Source organism: Pleurodeles waltl, unplaced genomic scaffold, assembly GCF_031143425.1.
Source record: "Pleurodeles waltl isolate 20211129_DDA unplaced genomic scaffold, aPleWal1.hap1.20221129 scaffold_39, whole genome shotgun sequence".
NCBI lineage: Eukaryota > Metazoa > Chordata > Amphibia > Caudata > Salamandridae > Pleurodeles > Pleurodeles waltl.
The window spans coordinates 8,292,771-8,306,921 of NW_027150097.1; the positions used below are offsets into that span (position 1 = coordinate 8,292,771).

Consider the following 14,151-nt stretch of genomic DNA (forward strand, 5'->3'; position numbering starts at 1 on the left):
CTAAATCGCAGTAAATCGGTAAAGCGGGAAATCACAGCATCTTCAACAAATCGTGATAGAGGGGCAGAGATAAAGGTTTCGACCCTACATATCAAGAGCGCAGCTGTCAATAGTTCAGCAAGTTCACAGTGCAGAAGGTTCAGTGGCACCAGGGTCCCCTGCGTCCCAATCACAGCTGTTTTTTAACTTCTGTATTCAGGGCATGGGAGGGGTGTGTTGCATCGTGCACACATGGTGCCTGTTTCGCAGATAAGTTTTAATAAATACACAGAGAACAATATAGAGTCATTGGCCACGAGGAACACCTTCCCTGGCCTTTTATTCTCTCCGGTTCCACGTCACCGCGCCTACCATCCAACTCCAAAACTCGGGGAGACTAACACTCCCTACCTCCCTTGGTGTGCATCATAGGCGTGCCCATGACGAACACAACATTTCTCCTTAACCAATACAAAACAAACATAGCTGCTCAAAAAAAAGATACTATACTAATCCAGTATACAAGAATAGTACACAACAAGAAATGCCACATTCAGTCAATCCACCCCGAATCCTTGCAGCCGCGTTGAGCATGGCGGTCGAGGACACAAACTGTACTGTTCAAGTCCTTGTCTCAGAGGCACTGAGTTGATTGGTATGGAGCCAGGCACCTCCTGATCTGAATCTTGAACTGGCTCCAAATTCTGCATGTCCACACCCCTTGTAGTAGATGATTGAGAATTAGTAGCAGTCACCACCGGCCATGTGCACTGGCTCAAACTTCTGCATGTCCACACCCCATGTAGTCGATGATTGAGAATTAGTAGCAGTCACCACCGGATTCACTGTCAGGATGATCCATCCTCTCTCCTTCATCAGCTTCAGATCCCACTGTCTCCCTGAGCAGGAAGGTCTGGAATTGAAAATACAGAGGACATTAAACAACATTCACTCAGTACATGGCACTCATTTTGGTTTATACGCTCGAAATTGAGCCATGAGCAAGGTGTGAAGAGTGTCAGGATGGCCGAGTGGTCTAAGGCGCTGCATTCAGGTCGCGGCCTCCCTTGGAGGTGTGGGTTCAAATCCCACTTCTGACAAGTGTATTTTGCGAGGTGGATACATTTTTGGACTTTTTTTTCCCAAGCACCGTATCAAAAACAATGTGAACAGTTTCTGTAAATTATCGATAAGATCTATTTTCCGTTGCTTGCACTAATTGCCTGAAGTTGGCTAAATCGCAGTAAATCGATAAAGCAGGAAATCACAGCATCTTCAACAAATCGTGATAGAGGGGCCGAGATAAAGGTTTCGACCCTACATATCAAAAGCGCAGCTGTCAACAGTTCAGCAGGTTCACAGTGCAGAAGGTTCAGTGACACCAGGGTCCCCTGCGTCCCAATCACAGCTGGTTTTTAACTTCTGTATTCAGGGGATGGGAGGGGTGGGGGTGTTGCGTCGTGCACACACAGTGCCTGTTTTGCAGAGAAGTTTTAATAAATACACAAAGAATAATATGGAGTCTTTAGCCACGAGGAACACCTTCCCCTACCTTTTATTCTCTCCGATTCCACATCACCGCACCTACCATCCAACTCCAAAACTCTGGGGAGACTAACACTCCCTACCTCCCTTGGTGTGCATCATGGGCGTGCCCATGACGAACACAACATTTCTCCTTAACCAATTCAAAACAAACATAGCTGCTCAAAAAAAAGATACTATACTAATCCAGTATACAAGAATAGTACACAACAATAAATACCACATTCAGTCAATCCACCCCGAATCCTTGCAGCCGCGTTGAGCATGGCGGTCGAGGACTCAAACTGTACCGTTCAATTCCTTGTCTCAGAGGCACTGAGTTGATTGGTATGGAGCCAGGCACCTCCTGATCTGAATCTTGAACTGGCTCCAAATTCTGCATGTCCACACCCCCTGTAGTAGATGATTGAGAATTAGTAACAGTCACCACCGGCCATATGCACTGGCTCAAAATTCTGCAAGTCCACACCCCATGTAGTAGATGATTGAGAATTAGTGGCAGTCACCACAGGGTCCACTGTCAGGATGATCCATCCTCTCTCCTTCATCAGCTTCAGATCCCACTGTTTCCCTGAGCAGGAAGGTCTGGAATTGAAAATACAGAGGACATTAAATAACATTCACTCAGTACATGGCACTCATTTTGGTTTATAAGCTGGAAATTGAGCCATCAGTCTGGTGTCAAGAGTGTCAGGATGGCCGGGTGGTCTAAGGTGCTGCATTCAGGTCACAGTCTCCCTTGGAGACGTGGATTCAAACCTCTCTTCTGACAAGTGTCTTTGTGAGGTGGATACATTTTTGGACTTTTTTTTCCAAGCACCCTTATCAAAAACAATGTCAACAGTTTCTGTAAATTATTGATAAGATCTATTGTCCGTTGCTTGCACTATTTGCCTGAAGTTGGCTAAATCGCAGTAAATCGGTAAAGCAGGAAATCACAGCATCTTCAACAAATCGTGATAGAGGGGCCAAGATAAAGGTTTCGACCCTACATATCAAAAGCACAGCTGTCCATAGTTCAGCAGGTTCACAGTGCAGAAGGTTCAGTGGCACCAGGGTCCCCTGCGTCCCAATCACAGCTGGTTTTTAACTTCTGTATTCTGGGCATGGGAGGGGTGTGTTGCATCGTGCACACACAGTGCCTGTTTCGCAAATAAGTTTTAATAAATACACAGAGAATAATATAGAGTCATTGGCCACGAGGAACACCTTCCCTGACCTTTTATTCTCTCCGGTTCCACGTCACCGCCCCTACCATCCAACTCCAAAACTCGGGGGAGACTAACACTCCCATCCTCCCTTGGTGTGCATTATAGGCGTGCCCATGACGAACACAACATTTCTCCTTAACCAATACAAAACAAACATAGCTGCTCAAAAAAAAGATACTATACTAAACCAGTATACAAGAATAGTACACAACAAGAAATGCCACATTCAGTCAATCCACCCCGAATCCTTGCAGCCGCGTTGAGCATGGCGGTCGAGTACTCAAACTGTACCGTTCAAGTCCTTGTCTCAGAGGCACTGAGTTGATTGGTATGGAGCCAGGCACCTCCTGATCTGAATCTTGAACTGGCTCCAAATTCTGCATGTCCACACCCACTGTAGTAGATGATTGAGAATTAGTAGCAGTCACCACCGGCCATGTGCACTGGCTCAAAATTCAGCATGTCCACACCCCATGTAGTAGATGATTGAGAATTAGTAGCAGTCACCACCGGATCCACTGTCAGGATGATCCATCCTCTCTCCTTCATCAGCTTCAGATCCCACTGTTTCCCTGAGCAGGAAGGTCTGGAATTGAAAATACAGAGGACATTAAACAACATTCACTCAGTACATGGCACTCATTTTGGTTTATAAGCTGGAAATTGAGCCATCAGTGCAGTGTCACAAGTGTCAGGTTGGCCGAGTGGTCTAAGGTGCTGCGTTCAGGTCGCAGTCTCCTTTGGAGGCGTGGGTTTGAATCCCACTTCTGACAAGTGTCTTTTGTGAGGTGGATACATTTTTTGACTTTTTTTTTCCAAGCACCCGTATCAAAAACAATGTCAACAGTTTCTGTAAATTATCGATAAGATCTATTGTCTGTTGCTTGCACTAATTGCCTAAAGTTGGCTAAATCGCAGTAAATCGCTAAAGCAGGAAATCACAACATCTTCAACAAATCGTGATAGAGGGGCCGAGATAAAGGTTTCGACCCACCATATCAAAAGCACAGCTGTTAATAGTTCAGCAGGTTCACAGTGCAGAAGGTTCAGTGGCACCAGGGTCCCCTGCGTCCCAATCACAGCTGGTTTTTAACTTCTGTATTCAGGGCATGGGAGGGGTGTGTTGCATCGTGCACACACAGTGCCTGTTTCGCAGATAAGTTTTAATAAATACACAGAGAATAATATAGAGTCATTAGCCACGAGGAACACCTTCCCTGGCCTTTTATTCTCTCCGGTTCCACGCACCGCGCCTACCATCCAACTCCAAAACTCGGGGGAGACTAACACTCCCTACCTCCCTTGTTGTGCATCATAGGCGTGCCCATGACGAACACAAAATTTCTCCTTAGCTAATACAAAACAAACATAGCTGCCCCAAAAAAAGATACTATACTAATCCAGTATACAAGAATAGTACACAACAAGAAATGCCACATTCAGTCAATCCACCCCGAATCCTTGCAGCCGCGTTGAGCATGGCAGTCAAGGACTCAAACTGTACCGTTCAAGTCCTTGTCTCAGAGGCACTGAGTTGATTGGTATGGAGCCAGGCACCTCCTGATCTGAATCTTGAACTGGCTCCAAATTCTGCATGTCCACACCCCTTGTAGTAGATGATTGAGAATTAGTAGCAGTCACCACCGGCCATGTGCACTGGCTCAAACTTCTGCATGTCCACACCCCAAGTAGTCGATGATTGAGAATTAGTAGCAGTCACCACCGGATTCACTGTCAGGATGATCCATCCTCTCTCCTTCATCAGCTTCAGATCCCACTGTTTCCCTGAGCAGGAAGGTCTGGAATTGAAAATACAGAGGACATTAAACAACATTCACTCAGTACATGGCACTCATTTTGGTTTATAAGCTGGAAATTGAGCCATCAGTGCAGTGTCAAGAGTGTCAGGATGGCCGAGTGGTCTAAGGCGCTGCGTTCAGATCGCAGTCTGCTTTGGAGGCGTGGGTTCGAATCCCACTTCTGACAAGTGTCTTTTGCGAGGTGGATACGTTTTTGGACTTTTTTTTTCCAAGCACCCGTATCAAAAACAATGTCAACAGTTTCTGTAAATTATCGATAAGATCTATTGTCCGTTGCTTGCACTAATTTCCTGAAGTTGGCTAAATCGCAGTAAATCGGTAAAGCGGGAAATCACAGCATCTTCAACAAATCGTGATAGAGGGGCAGAGATAAAGGTTTCGACCCTACATATCAAGAGCGCAGCTGTCAATAGTTCAGCAGGTTCACAGTGCAGAAGGTTCAGTGGCACCAGGGTCCCCTGCGTCCCAATCACAGCTGGTTTTTAACTTCTGTATTCAGGGCATGGGAGGGGTGTGTTGCATCGTGCACACACGGTGCCTGTTTCGCAGATAAGTTTTAATAAATACACAGAGAATAATATAGAGTCATTGGCCACGAGGAACACCTTCCCTGACCTTTTATTGTCTCCGGTTCCACGTCACCGCGCCTACCATCCAACTCCAAAACTCGGGGGAGACTAACACTCCCTACCTCCCTTGGTGTGCATCATAGGCGTGCCCATGACGAACACAACATTTCTCCTTAACCAATACAAAACAAACATAGCTGCTCAAAAAAAAGATACTATACTAATCCAGTATACAAGAATAACACACAACAAGAAATGCCACATTCAGTCAATCCACCCCGAATCCTTGCAGCCGCGTTGAGCATGGAGGTCGAGGACTCAAACTGTACCGTTCAAGTCCTTGTCTCAGAGGCACTGAGTTGATTGGTATGGAGCCAGGCAACTCCTGATCTGAATCTTGAACTGGCTCCAAATTCTGCATGTCCACACCCCCTGTAGTAGATGATTGAGAATTAGTAGCAGTCACCACCGGCCATATGCACTGGCTCAAAATTCTGCAAGTCCACACCCCATGTAGTAGATGATTGAGAATTAGTAGCAGTCACCACAGGGTCCACTGTCAGGATGATCCATCCTCTCTCCTTCATCAGCTTCAGATCCCACTGTTTCCCTGAGCAGGAAGGTCTGGAATTGAAAATACAGAGGACATTAAATAACATTCACTCAGTACATGGCACTCATTTTGGTTTATAAGCTGGAAATTGAGCCATCAGTCTGGTGTCAAGAGTGTCAGGATGGCCGGGTGGTCTAAGGTGCTGCATTCAGGTCACAGTCTCCCTTAGAGACGTGGGTTCAAACCCCACTTCTGACAAGTGTCTTTTGCGAGGTGGATACATTTTTGGACTTTTTTTTTCCAAGCACCCTTATCAAAAACAATGTAAACAGTTTCTGTAAATTATCGATAGGATCTATTGTCCGTTGCTTGCACTAATTGCCTGAAGTTGGCTAAATCGCAGTAAATCGGTAAAGCAGGAAATCACAGCATCTTCAACAAATCGTGATAGAGGGGCCGACATAAAGGTTTCGACCCTACATATCAAAAGCACAGCTGTCAATAGTTCAGCAGGTTCACAGTGCAGAAGGTTCAGTGGCACCAGGGTCCCCTGCATCCCAATCACAGCTGGTTTTTAACTTCTGTATTCAGGGCATGGGAGGGGTGTGTTGCATTGTGCACACACAGTGCCTGTTTCACAGATAAGTTTTAATAAATACACAGAGAATAATATAGAGTCATTGGCCACGAGGAACACCTTCCCTGACCTTTTATTCTCTCCGGTTCCACGTCACCGCACCTACCATCCAACTCCAAAACTCGGGGGAGACTAACACTCCCTACCTCCCTTGGTGTGCATCATAGGCGTGCCCATGACGAACACAACATTTCTCCTTAACCAATACAAAACAAACATAGCTGCTCAAAAAAAAAGATACTATACTAAACCAGTATACAAGAATAGTACACAACAAGAAATGCCACATTCAGTCAATCCACCCCGAATCCTTGCAGCCGCGTTGAGCATGGCGGTCGAGGACTCAAACTGTACCGTTCAAGTCCTTGTCTCAGAGGCACTGAGTTGATTGGTATGGAGCCAGGCACCTCCTGATCTGAATCTTGAACTGGCTCCAAATTCTGCATGTCCACACCCCCTGTAGTAGATGATTGAGAATTAGTAGCAGTCACCACCGGCCATGTGCACTGGCTCAAAATTCAGCATGTCCACACCCCATGTAGTATATGATTGAGAATTAGTAGCAGTGACCACCGGATCCACTGTCAGGATGATCCATCCTCTCTCCTTCATCAGCTTCAGATCCCACTGTTTCCCTGAGCAGGAAGGTCTGGAATTGAAAATACAGAGGACATTAAACAACATTCACTCGGTACATGGCACTCATTTTGGTTTATAAGCTGGAAATTGAGCCATCAGTGCAGTGTCAAGCGTGTCAGGATGGCCGAGTGGTCTAAGGCGCTGCGTTCAGGTCGCAGTCTCCTTTGGAGGCGTGGGTTCGAATCCCACTTCTGACAAGTATCTTTCGCGAGGTGGATACATTTTTGGACTTTTTTTTTCCAAGCACCCGTATCAAAAACAATGTCAACAGTTTCTGTAAATTATCGATAAGATCTATTGTCCGTTGCTTGCACTAATTTCCTGAAGTTGGCTAAATCGCATAAATCGGTAAAGCGGGAAATCACAGCATCTTCAACAAATCGTGATAGAGGGGCAGAGATAAAGGTTTCGACCCTACATATCAAGAGCGCAGCTGACAATAGTTCAGCAGGTTCACAGTGCAGAAGGTTCAGTGGCACCAGGGTCCCCTGCGTCCCAATCACAGCTGGTTTTTAACTTCTGTATTCAGGGCATGGGAGGGGTGTGTTGCATCGTGCACACACAGTGCCTGTTTCGCAGATAAGTTTTAATAAATACACAGAGAATAATATAGAGTCATTGGCCACGAGGAACACCTTCCCTGACCTTTTATTCTCTCCGGTTCCAAGTCACGCGCCTACCATCCAACTCCAAAACTCGGGGGAGACTAACACTCCCTACCTCCCTTGGTGTGCATCATAGGCGTGCCCATGACGAACACAACATTTCTCCTTGACCAATACAAAACAAACATAGCTGCTCAAAAAAAAGATACTATACTAATCCAGTATACAAGAATAGTACACAACAAGAAATGCCACATTCAGTCAATCCACCCCGAATCCTTGCAGCCGCGTTGAGCATGGCGGTCGGGGACTCAAACTGTACCGTTCAAGTCCTTGTCTCAGAGGCACTGAGTTGATTGGTATGGAGCCAGGCACCTCCTGATCTGAATCTTGAACTGGCTCCAAATTCTGCATGTCCACACCCCTTGTAGTAGATGATTGAGAATTAGTAGCAGTCACCACCGGCCATGTGCACTGGCTCAAACTTCTGCATGTCCACACCCCATGTAGTCGATGATTGAGAATTAGTAGCAGTCACCACCGGATTCACTGTCAGGATGATCCATCCTCTCTCCTTCATCAGCTTCAGATCCCACTGTTTCCCTGAGCAGGAAGGTCTGGAATTGAAAATACAGAGGACATTAAACAACATTCACTCAGTACATGGCACTCATTTTGGTTTATACGCTCGAAATTGAGCCATGAGGGAGGTGTGAAGAGTGTCAGGATGGCCGAGTGGTCTAAGGCGCTGCGTTCAGGTAGCAGTCTCCCTGGGAGGTGTGGTTTCAAATCCCACTTCTGACAAGTGTATTTTGCGAGGTGGATACATTTTTGGACTTTTTTTTCCCAAGCACCGTATCAAAAACAATGTCAACAGTTTCTGTAAATTATCGATAAGATCTATTTTCCGTTGCTTGCACTAATTGCCTGAAGTTGGCTAAATCGCAGTAAATCGGTAAAGCAGGAAATCACAGCATCTTCAACAAATCGTGATAGAGGGGCTGAGATAAAGGTTTCGACCCTACATATCAAAAGCGCAGCTGTCAATAGTTCAGCAGGTTCACAGTGCAGAAGGTTCAGTGGCACCAGGGTCCCCTGCGTCCCAATCACAGCTGGTTTTTAACTTCTGTATTCAGGGGATGGCAGGGGTGGGGGTGTTGCGTCGTGCACACACAGTGCCTGTTTTGCAGAGAAGTTTTAATAAATACACAAAGAATAATATGGAGTCTTTAGCCACGAGGAACACCTTCCCCTACCTTTTATTCTCTCCGATTCCACATCACCGCACCTACCATCCAACTCCAAAACTCGGGGGAGACTAACACTCACTACCTCCCTTGGTGTGCATCATGGGCGTGCCCATGACGAACACAACATTTCTCCTTAACCAATACAAAACAAACATAGCTGCTCAAAAAAAAGATACTATACTAATCCAGTATACAAGAATAGTACACAACAACAAATACCACATTCAGTCAATCCACCCCGAATCCTTGCAGCCGCGTTGAGCATGGCGGTTGAGGACTCAAACTGTACCGTTCAAGTCCTTGTCTCAGAGGCACTGAGTTGATTGGTATGGAGCCAGGCACCTCCTGATCTGAATCTTGAACTGGCTCCAAATTCTGCATGTCCACACCCCCTGTAGTAGATGATTGAGAATTAGTAGCAGTCACCACCGGCCATATGCACTGGCTCAAAATTCTGCAAGTCCACACCCCATGTAGTAGATGATTGAGAATTAGTAGCAGTCACCACAGGGTCCACTGTCAGGATGTTCCATCCTCTCTCCTTCATCAGCTTCAGATCCCACTGTTTCCCTGAGCAGGAAGGTCTGGAATTGAAAATACAGAGAACATTAAATAACATTCACTCAGTACTTGGCACTCATTTTGGTTTATAAGCTGGAAATTGAGCCATCAGTCTGGTGTCAAGAGTGTCAGGATGGCCGGGTGGTCTAAGGTGCTGCATTCAGGTCACAGTCTCCCTTGGAGACATGGGTTCAAACCCCTCTTCTCACAAGTGTCTTTTGCGAGGTGGATACAATTTTGGACTTTTTTTTTTCCAAGCACCCGTATCAAAAACAATGTCAACAGTTTCTGTAAATTATCGATAAGATCTATTGTCCGTTGCTTGCACTAATTTCCTGAAGTTGGCTAAATCGCAGTAAATCAGTAAAGCGGGAAATCACAGCATCTTCAACAAATCGTGATAGAGGGGCAGAGATAAAGGTTTCGACCCTACATATCAAGAGCGCAGCTGTCAATAGTTCAGCAGGTTCACAGTGCAGAAGGTTCAGTGGCACCAGGGTCCCCTGCGTCCCAATCACAGCTGGTTTTTAACTTCTGTATTCAGGGCATGGGAGGGGTGTGTTGCATCGTGCACACACGGTGCCTGTTTCGCAGATAAGTTTTAATAAATACACAGAGAATAATATAGAGTCATTGGCCACGAGGAACACCTTCCCATACCTTTTATTCTCTCTGGTTCCACGTCACCGCGCCTACCATCCAACTCCAAAACTCAGGGGAGACTAACACTCCCTTCCTCCCTTGGTGTGCATCATAGGCGTGCCCATGACGAACACAACATTTCTCCTTAACCAATACAAAACAAACATAGCTGCTCAAAAAAAAGATACTATACTAATCCAGTATACAAGAATAGTACACAACAAGAAATGCCACATTCAGTCAATCCACCCCGAATCCTTGCAGCCGCGTTGAGCATGGCGGTCGGGGACTCAAACTGTACCGTTCAAGTCCTTGTCTCAGAGGCACTGAGTTGATTGGTATGGAGCCAGGCACCTCCTGATCTGAATCTTGAACTGGCTCCAAATTCTGCATGTCCACACCCCTTGTAGTAGATGATTGAGAACTAGTAGCAGTCACCACCGGATTCACTTTCAGGATGATCCATCATCTCTCCTTCATCAGCTTCAGATCCCACTGTTTCCCTGAGCAGGAAGGTCTGGAATTGAAAATACAGAGGACATTAAACAACATTCACTCAGTACATGGCACTCATTTTGGTTTATACGCTCGAAATTGAGCCATGAGCGAGGTGTGAAGAGTGTCAAGATGGCCGAGTGGTCTAAGGTGCTGCGTTCAGGTCGTAGCCTACCTTGGAGGTGTGGGTTCAAATCCCACTTCTGACAAGTGTGTTTTGCGAGGTGGATATATTTTTGGATTTTTTTTCCCAAGCACCGTATCAAAAACAATGTCAATAGTTTCTGTAAATTATCGATAAGATCTATTTTCCGTTGCTTGCACTAATTGCCTGAAGTTGGCTAAATCGCAGTAAATCGGTAAAGCAGGAAATCACAGCATCTTCAACAAATCGTGATAGAGGGGCCGAGATAAAGGTTTCGACCCTACATATCAAAAGCGCAGCTGTCAATAGTTCAGCAGGTTCACAGTGCAGAAGGTTCAGTGGCACCAGGGTCCCCTGCGTCCCAATCAGAGCTGGTTTTTATCTTCTGTATTCTGGGCATGGGAGGGGTGTGTTGCATCGTGCACACACAGTGCCTGTTTCGCAAATAAGTTTTAATAAATTCACAGAGAATAATATAGAGTCATTGGCCACGAGGAACACCTTCCCTGACCTTTTATTCTCTCCGGTTCCACGTCACCGCGCCTACCATCCAACTCCAAAACTCGAGGGAGACTAACACTCCCTACCTCCCTTGGTGTGCATCATAGGCGTGCCCATGACGAACACAACATTTCTCCTTAACCAATACAAAACAAACATAGCTGCTAAAAAAAAAGATACTATACTAATCCAGTATACAAGAATAGTACACAACAATAAATACCACATTCAGTCAATCCACCCCGAATCCTTGCAGCCGCGTTGAGCATGGCGGTCGAGGACTCAAACTGTACCGTTCAAGTCCTTGTCTCAGAGGCACTGAGTTGATTGGTATGGAGCCAGGCACCTCCTGATCTGAATCTTGAACTGGCTCCAAATTCTGCATGTCCACACCCCCTGTAGTAGATGATTGAGAATTAGTAGCAGTCACCACCGGCCATATGCACTGGCTCAAAATTCTGCAAGTCCACACCCCATGTAGTAGATGATTGAGAATTAGTAGCAGTCACCACAGGGTCCACTGTCAGGAAGATCCATCCTCTCTCCTTCATCAGCTTCAGATCCCACTGTTTCCCTCAGCAGGAAGGTCTGGAATTGAAAATACAGAGGACATTAAACAAAATTCACTCAGTACATGGCACTCATTTTGGTTTATAAGCTGGAAATTGAGCCATTAGTGCAGTGTCAAGAGTGTCAGGATGGCCGAGTGGTCTAAGGCGCTGCGTTCAGGTCGCAGTTTCCTTTGGAGGTGTGGGTTCGAATCCCACTTCTGACAAGTGTCTTTTGCGAGGTGGATACATTTTTGGACTTTTTTTTTCCAAGCACCCGTATCAAAAACAATGTCAACAGTTTCTGTAAATTATCGATAAGATCTATTGTCCATTGCTTGCACTAATTTCCTGAAGTTGGCTAAATCGCAGTAAATCAGTAAAGCGGGAAATCACAGCATCTTCAACAAATCGTGATAGAGGGGCAGAGATAAAGGTTTCGACCCTACATATCAAGAGTGCAGCTGTCAATAGTTCAGCAGGTTCACAGTGCAGAAGGTTCAGTGGCACCAGGGTCCCCTGCGTCCCAATCACAGCTGGTTTTTAACTTCTGTATTCAGGGCATGGGAGGGCTGTGTTGCATTGTGCACACACGGTGCCTGTTTCGCAGATAAGTTTTAATAAATACACATAGAATAATATAGAGTCATTGGCCACGAGAAACACCTTCCCTGCCCTTTTATTCTCTCCGGTTCCACGTCACCGCGCCTACCATCCAACTCCAAAACTCGGGGGAGACTAACACTCCCTACCTTCCTTGGTGTGCATCATAGGCGTGCCCATGACGAACACAACATTTCTCCTTAACCAATACAAAACAAACATAGCTGCTCAAAAAAAAGATACTATACTAATCCAGTATACAAGAATAGTACACAACAAGAAATGCCACATTCAGTCAATCCACCCCGAATCCTTGCAGCCACGTTGAGCATGGCGGTCGATGACTCAAACTGTACTGTTCAAGTCCTTGTCTCAGAGGCACTGAGTTGATTGGTATGGAGCCAGGCACCTCCTGATCTGAATCTTGAACTGGCTCCAAATTCTGCATGTCCACTCCCCTCGTAGTAGATGATTGAGAATTAGTAGCAGTCACCACCGGCCATGTGCACTGGCTCAAACTTCTGCATGTCCACACCCCATGTAGTCGATGATTGAGAATTAGTAGCAGTCACCACCGGATTCACTGTCAGGATGATCCATCCTCTCTCCTTCATCAGCTTCAGATCCCACTGTTTCCCTGAGCAGGAAGGTCTGGAATTGAAAATACAGAGGACATTAAACAACATTCACTCAGTACATGGCACTCATTTTGGTTTATACGCCCGAAATTGAGCCATGAGCGAGGTGTGAAGAGTGTCAGGATGGCCGAGTGGTCTAAGGCGCTGCGTTGAAGTCGCAGCCTCCCTTGGAGGTGTGGATTCAAATCCCACTTCTGACAAGTGTATTTTGCGAGGTGGATACATTTTTGGACTTTTTTTTCCCAAGCACCGTATCAAAAACAATGTCAACAGTTTCCGTAAATTATCGATAAGATCTATTTTCCGTTGCTTGCACTAATTGCCTGAAGTTGGCTAAATCGCAGTAAATCGGTAAAGCAGGAAATTACAGCATCTTCAACAAATCGCAATAGAGGGGCCGAGATAAAGGTTTCGACCCTACATATCAAAAGCGCAGCTGTCAATAGTTCAGCAGGTTCACAGTGCAGAAGGTTCAGTGGCACCAGGGTCCCCTGCGTCCCAATCAGAGCTGGTTTTTAACTTCTGTATTCAGGGGATGGTAGGGGTGGGGGTGTTGCGTCGTGCACACACAGTGCCTGTTTCGCAGAGAAGTTTTAATACATACACAAAGAATAATATGGAGTCTTTGGCCACGAGGAACACCTTCCCCTACCTTTTATCTCTCCGATTCCACATCACCGCACCTAACATCCAACTCCAAAACTCGGGGGAGACTAACACTCCCTACCTCCCTTGGTGTGCATCATGGGCGTGCCCATGACAAACACAACATTTCTCCTTAACCAATACAAAACAAACATAGCTGCTCAAAAAAAAGATACTATACTAATACAGTATACAAGAATAGTACACAACAATAAATACCACATTCAGTCAATCCACCCCGAATCCTTGCAGCCGCGTTGAGCATGGCGGTCGAGGACTCAAACTGTACTGTTCAAGTCCTTGTCTCAGAGGCAGAGTTGATTGGTATGGAGCCAGGCACCTCCTGATCTGAATCTTGAACTGGCTTCACATTCTGCATGTCCACACCCCCTGTAGTAGATGATTGAGAATTAGTAGCAGTCACCACCGGCCATATACACTGGCTCAAAATTCTGCAAATCCACACCCCATGTAGTAGATGATTGAGAATTAGTAGCAGTCACCACAGGGTCCACTGTCAGGATGATCCATCCTCTCTCCTTCATCAGCTTCAGATCCCACTGTT

At 45.9% G+C, this 14,151-nt stretch overlaps 3 non-coding genes across 3 annotated transcripts; all 3 read left to right on the forward strand.

The window, feature by feature from the left end:
* The first annotated feature begins 4,638 nt into the window (after positions 1-4,638).
* TRNAL-CAG (transfer RNA leucine (anticodon CAG)) lies at positions 4,639-4,721 on the forward strand. The gene has a single exon. It is a non-coding gene; the product is annotated as a tRNA-Leu (tRNA).
* A 2,346-nt stretch (positions 4,722-7,067) lies between these two features.
* Positions 7,068-7,150, forward strand: TRNAL-CAG (transfer RNA leucine (anticodon CAG)). Its single transcript has one exon. It is a non-coding gene; the product is annotated as a tRNA-Leu (tRNA).
* A 4,694-nt stretch (positions 7,151-11,844) lies between these two features.
* Positions 11,845-11,927, forward strand: TRNAL-CAG (transfer RNA leucine (anticodon CAG)). The gene has a single exon. It is a non-coding gene; the product is annotated as a tRNA-Leu (tRNA).
* Positions 11,928-14,151: the final 2,224 nt, after the last annotated feature.